This window comes from Lynx rufus, unplaced genomic scaffold (assembly GCF_022079265.1).
Source record: "Lynx rufus isolate CCGP_SWC_20201006 ecotype Redwood Valley unplaced genomic scaffold, mLynRuf1.p SCAF_6, whole genome shotgun sequence".
Classification (NCBI taxonomy): domain Eukaryota; kingdom Metazoa; phylum Chordata; class Mammalia; order Carnivora; family Felidae; genus Lynx; species Lynx rufus.
In genome coordinates this window covers 98,980,268-98,986,951 of record NW_025814878.1, presented here as the reverse complement: position 1 = coordinate 98,986,951, position 6,684 = coordinate 98,980,268, and positions in this window count along the sequence as shown.

Below are 6,684 nucleotides of genomic sequence, written 5' to 3'. Positions count from 1 at the left end.
AAAAAATAGGCTTTATTAATAATACAGATAGAATGATTAGCATAAGATGCCAAGCAATTAAAAAATACCATGATAGTTCTTGACTCTATCCTGAAATTGTTCTTGTAGCAGTATCGAGAACTTTGAGAACTTAGGGCTAGCAGTAAAATAAAATTCCTTTGGTGAGTCCCATTGTCAAAAGATTCTATTCAGAATATAAGTGCAAATGACTGCTAGGCCAAATCGTATGTCACAACAAATGTTTACGAAAGAAAGCAGCAAGTTTATTTTTTGTTTTGTTTTTGTTTTTCTGCTCTGTTTGTCTACAAGAGAACATGAGATATTAGGACTAAGTGATTTTGACATCTTATAAATCTACAATCCAGAGATTTGGGAAGTGGCCATGTCCATTGTTCCTTATAGGCTGGTACAGCAGGAGTGGGTTCACATACTTAGCTATGGGAATACATGTGTCTATTCCACACTTCGATTTCTGGTTTTTGAGAGGCCCAAAGAGCATTCATGAGAACTCAAGCAAATCATTAATGCAAAGTATTTATGTTGATGAACTATACACCAGGTTGTAAAAAACCAAGTAACAAAGTATAAATTGTGAGAAGAGCTAAACAATACCATAAAGCAATGTGGCTTTAAACTATTTAAAAATGATAATATAGTAGCTATATTGGAGTATTGGCCATTGAGGAGTTCAGAACTGTTGCCCATCTTCTGAACCTTTGCACTGAAATAAGCTGAATCACATACAATCTGGGAAAATAGTTATTTTTTTCTTTTAGCTCTTTGCTCAAACTGCTCTAAATGGAACATCCTTTTCACATATTTTTTCCCCATACCTCACACTTATCAGCCTTCAGTTCTCAGATAAAAAGTTACTTTCTCAACAAAGCCTTCCTCAATCTCCCATTTGAGCCCAGGTTCTCACCAGTAGATCTCATTAAATTGTGATCTTCTCTTTCATGGCACTTCTTATAGTGGGTTTTGTGTGCTATGCTTCCGTAGTGTTTGTTTTTTTTTATTACATTTTAAAAATGGCTATCTCCCCCACGGCCCTGTTGCTCCCTGAGGACAAAAGCTATTGTCTCCTTAACCCATTATTTGTTTTCCAGAGTCAATACTGTGCCAAGCACACAGTGGACAATCCATAAATATCAGTTGAGTTAATTAAATTAGAAGAAATTTTGAAGGAGGAAGAAAACTCAGAAGGCAGTCCAGGTGGTGTGAGGGAGGGAGATAGGGACAACCTTACCCTAACAAACTGCATTTGTGGATATATAGAATTCCCAACAGTTAGACTACACTATTGCTATTTGCTCTTAATATTCTAGTCAGTAAGGGCTCATCATCAGGATCTCTGCGGCTTGAGCAAAACTGAGGGTCGAGCTCAAACCATGACACATGGAAAGACCAAAGATCAGGCGTATATGGAAACAAGGCCCAAAGTAGCGTGACCTTAAATGTCATAACAGCTTTTTTTTTTTTTTAATTTTCTTTTCAACGTTTTTATTTATTTTTGGGACAGAGAGAGACAGAGCATGAACAGGGGAGGGGCAGAGAGAGAGGGAGACACAGAATCGGAAACAGGCTCCAGGCTCTGAGCCATGAGCCCAGAGCCTGACGCGGGGCTTGAACTCACGGACCCCGAGATCGTGACCCGGACCGCGAGATCGTGACCTGGCTGAAGTCGGAGGCTTAACCGACTGCGCCACCCAGGCGCCCCATATGTCATGACAGCTTTTAGAAAAGTCTCTCCTGACAGGGTTTAACCACAAAGAGAACAGGCTGGAGATTAGGATTAGTGTAAATGACTGGAGACAACTCTCTTTAATGCGTAAGCCCTGTCCTCATCCTAGGTTGATCCTTAACTTGCTGTGCGGCTTTAGAAAAGTGACATAATTTCTTTATCTTAATTCCTGAATACATGTAAAATGGGATAACAGTTATTATTAAGAACTTTAATTTGAGTTTTGTTGTTTTTGTTAGCAAAAACTGATTGAAACAGGACCACTACTGCTCTTAAATATTCTCTCTCTCCGTTTATGTGGATCCACAACAGGAGGACATTGGAAGACGAAAGTGCTAAAAGGTTTTCAGCATTTTCTGTATTCTCGACTCAGTTAGGTGCCTATTTATCCACTGCATTGGGTCCCACCACAATTGGATATATTTCTCTATTTCACAATTATAACTTTCTCTACTGAGTTAAAATATTTAAATTGTTACTCAGGCACCCAACTGCCACACTGATATGAAGTCCAGTGACTGCCTTGTGGCGCTTCTCTAATGTTTTATTTCCCAAAAGAGACCGTGGGCTTTTTTTCATCTAATGAGACGGTCAGTTCAGCTTCTCTTCCCAAGTGCAGATTGGAACATTTTTTGCTACCACATGGTATCTAATAAAGAAAACGTTCGGGGCGCCTGGGTGGCGCAGTCGGTTAAGCGTCCGACTTCAGCCAGGTCACGATCTCGCGGTCCGGGAGTTCGAGCCCCGCGTCGGGCTCTGGGCTGATGGCTCAGAGCCTGGAGCCTGTTTCCGATTCTGTGTCTCCCTCTCTCTCTGCCCCTCCCCCGTTCATGCTCTGTCTCTCTCTGTCTTAAAAATAAATAAACGTTGGAAAAAAAAAATTAAAAAAAAAAAAAGAAAACGTTCTTCTCATTCCCATAAAGGCTCTTTCCACCTTTTTAAGGCTATTGCTGGGGGGCCCTGTGCTCTCCTCTATGGGTTTCTCATAGCCTGCATGACTGTGTTCAGTATTATTTCCTAGAACACTACCACTGAGTTGGGTTATAGGACCAGAGGAGTGAGCCCCAGCATACCCAAAGTAGCTGTCCAAGAGCTTAGGCTTTTAAGCCAGGGGTGCGTAACATGTCTTAGTGCTATGGACACTTTGAACAGCTTGTTGAAGCCTCTGGATCTCTTCTCAAAATATTTCTTAAAGGTACAAAATAAAATACATAGAATTACTAAGGAAACTAGTTACACTGAAATTTGTTGATCAAAATATAATAAAATATAATAAATATATAATCAAAATATAATAAAATCCAAAAGTCTGATGTATACACTTCTTTATAATTCACAAAGCAAGCAGATTCAGTGGCATTTCTACTAACTAATATAATTTAAAAATAAGAGTAATGAGTGTTATTAATTGTTACTCATTTTAAGATATTTAGAAAAAGTATAATATGAGAGAAAACTATCTGTGATTTCTATTGGTCACAAAATCATAAAACCGCATTGTATATTTACAATGGAAATACTAAAATCAGTTAAATGCATTTTTCCCTATTCAAATGTATGAACATGAATTCTATTCCTGAGGCCCCAGGTTAAAAATGTCTGTTCCAACTTAGATCTTACTTCCTCTTTTCTTCAATGTAATTTTACCTTATGAGTCTCCTTATCATTTCCTTTTTTTTTTTAAGTTTATTTATTTTGAGAGAGAGAAGGAGCTTGTACAAGCAGGAGGAGAGAGAGAGAGAGAGAGAGAGAGAGAGAATCCCAAACAGTCTCCAAGCTGTCATTGAGGGGCCCAACTCGAGGCTTGAACTCACAAACTGTGAGATCATGACCTGAGACGAAATCGAGAGGATGCTTAACTGACTGAGCCACCAAGGTGCCCCACGAGTCTCCTTATCATTTCTTGTTCTTGGCAATTCTCACAGACACCTTCGTTTATAACAATAAATCTCCTTAACTCTGAATCCCAGGAAATAGAGGAATATTAGTCAAAATCTTCCTAGGAGACCATGTACTTCTTAGACAATTTGATTCCATACCCCCTCATATGACCAGCTTTGCATAATACATAATAGCTAGAGAGTCTATGAAGTGATGATCACTAGCAAAAACAGTAAATGAAATTTTGCCAGGTTAGAAAAGAACTCTATAGAAATGATAAATTTGAGGCCCATAGAGTTTATACAACTTGCTCACTGTTACACAGCAGGTAGAAGGCAGAGAAGGCCAAATAAAGGTTTGAGAAATATCCTAAATTTCCCTTCTTTCAGCTATTCCATTTTGGTTTTTTTATGTAAGATAATTTATGTTCACACTGGTCTCAAGGTACTGAAAATATCAAAAAAACATCTGAAATATCAAAGAAAGGATTTTTTATTTTAGCTCTGTTTTTTGCTTATTGTATTTTATTCTACAATTTATTTCAATTTAGAAAGTGCTATCAAATTAAGATAGATATCAAACTTCTTACTTGGAGCACTCTTTTTCCCAACCAGGATAGATTTAGATGACAGAGAATGTTTTGTATTTGCATATAGTTATTCAGTAGATGCCCCCAAACTTTGTCCTTAAGATGTAGTGACTTTTTTGTAGAATATTAAAATCAACATGAACTTCAAACTTCATAGACTGAGAAAAAAATGGGTCTTAGGTACTTTCCAAGTCAAAAGATATGGAAGCTACATCTCTATTCTTTGGGGAATGCTATATATACATTTATAGTCCATATTACATATTTTTAAATTTGTTTACATGTTTACTTAATGTAGTTTTTCTCTGGAAAGATTGGGGATCACTAACATGAATTACTCCTCCCCCCCTCCCCCCACATATTAAATGGACAAATCTCATCATCAACGTATGGTCAGGCACAAAGAATCTTCAAATCTGATTGTTATCACGTAAAAGTGTTGAGCCATCATTGACATTCTATAAACACATCCCCCTTTTGAGTGGGTCACTCTTTGCTATTCACATTTCCCGAATGTTCAGAGTGAGAGATCTTGCCTATAGCAAAGGTGGGATGCAGATGTAAAAGTTCCAAGATTATTGTTGATAAGCTTTTCATTAAGTGCATGACTAGTGTCTCCTCCTTTTACTGTTCTCTTGGTCTGGTGTTAGATTGAAGAAATGGATCTTACATATAGTATGTAAAGTGCTTCCCTGGTTTGAAAAGTGCCTGACCTACCTAACTGGATGACTTATATTATGTGGTGGGGGAAAAAAAAATCCTGGTTTAAGAATTAGGTCCAGGGCAACAGCTTTAACATGAGTATTTGCTATTATCTTTCCTCTCCTCTACTAGATTTGAACCTCGTAAGAGAAGACAGACATTTTATTCATTTTTTTATGTCTGGCCTGACCTTTTTTAAACTTTTAATTTATTTAAACAGCTTCATTGCAATATAATTCATATTCCACACAATTCACTGATTTAAAGTGTACAACTTGGGGTGCCTAGGTGGCTCAGTTGGTTAAATGTCTGACTGTTGGTTTTGGCTCAGGTCATGATCCCAGTGTGGTGGGATGCAGTCCTGAATCAGTCTCCTTGCTGATTGTGGAGCCCGCTTGGGGTTCTTTCTCTCTCCCTCTCTCTCTGCCCCCTCCCTCTCCCCTGCTCACTCTCATGTGTGTGTGTGCTCTCCCCCTCCCCCAGAAAAGTGTACAATTTAATAGTTTTTAGTATATTCACCAAACAACCATCACCACAATTTTAGAACAATTTATCACCTCAGAAAGAATCCCATACACTTTTAGCAATCACTCTTTTATCTCCACACTCTGTTTCCAGCTCCAAGCAACCACCAATCTACTTTCTGTCTCTATTGATTTCCCTATTCTAGACTTTCATATGAGTGGAATCATAGTGTGAAGACTTTTGTGACTGGCTTCTTTTCTTAGCACAATATTTTCAAGGTTCACTTATGCTACAGCATATTTCAGTACTTCATTCCTTCCCATGACCAATTCATATTCCATTGTATGGCTATCCCATATTTTGTTTATCTGTTTTTCCACCGACAGAGATTTTGATTGTTTCCAACTTATGGCTATTCTGAATAATGCTGCTATGAACAGTCATGTACTAGTTTTTGGTGTAAACATGTTTTCATTTCTTTTGGGGTATACTTTGAGGGGTGGCATTTCTAGGTCACATGATAATTCCATGATTAGTTTGAGGGACTTCAAGACTGTTTTCCAAAGTGGCTGTACCATTTGATATTTCTACCAGCAGTGTATGAGGGTTCTGATTTCTCTACATCCTCACCAACATTTGCTGTTATCTGACTTTTTGATCTAGCAGGTATGAAGCGGTATGTCATTGTGGTTTTGTTTTGCATTTTCCTCAGGATGAACAATGTTGAACATCTTTTCATGTCTTTTTGGCCATTTGTAATTACTACCTGAAGTAATGTCTATTAAGATTCTTTGCTTATCAGGTAATTTTTTAAGTGTTATTGAATTGCACTGATCCAGGTTCTTGACAAGGCTTTGTCACTAACTCATATACCAAAAAAATGGATCTCTTAAACTGTCTCTGTCACTATTTTTTTTTTTTTCGTCCTTAATGTGGCAGTGGGAATTCTCATCCATCTTAAGCAGCTGTTGTAAAGACTAGGTGAGAGAGCATATATGAAGGCACTTTATAAATCATAAAGAGATGAGAAATCTAGGTTATTAAAGAGCTATCAAGGTGACAAATGTATGGGGCAGGTTTTTTTTTTCTTAGAAAAATTTGAAACATCTGTATCAAAGTACAATAAATTGTAAAAATGAAGATACTATTTAAATAATAAAGTCATCAAAATGGTGATATCCTATCAACATTAGGAATCAGAAAAGATTTTTAAATCATTTATATTGAATGATTTTATGTTTACAAAAGACTTGCAAAGATAACAGAGAGTTCCTTATTACCTTTCATCCTGCTTCTTCTAATGTTA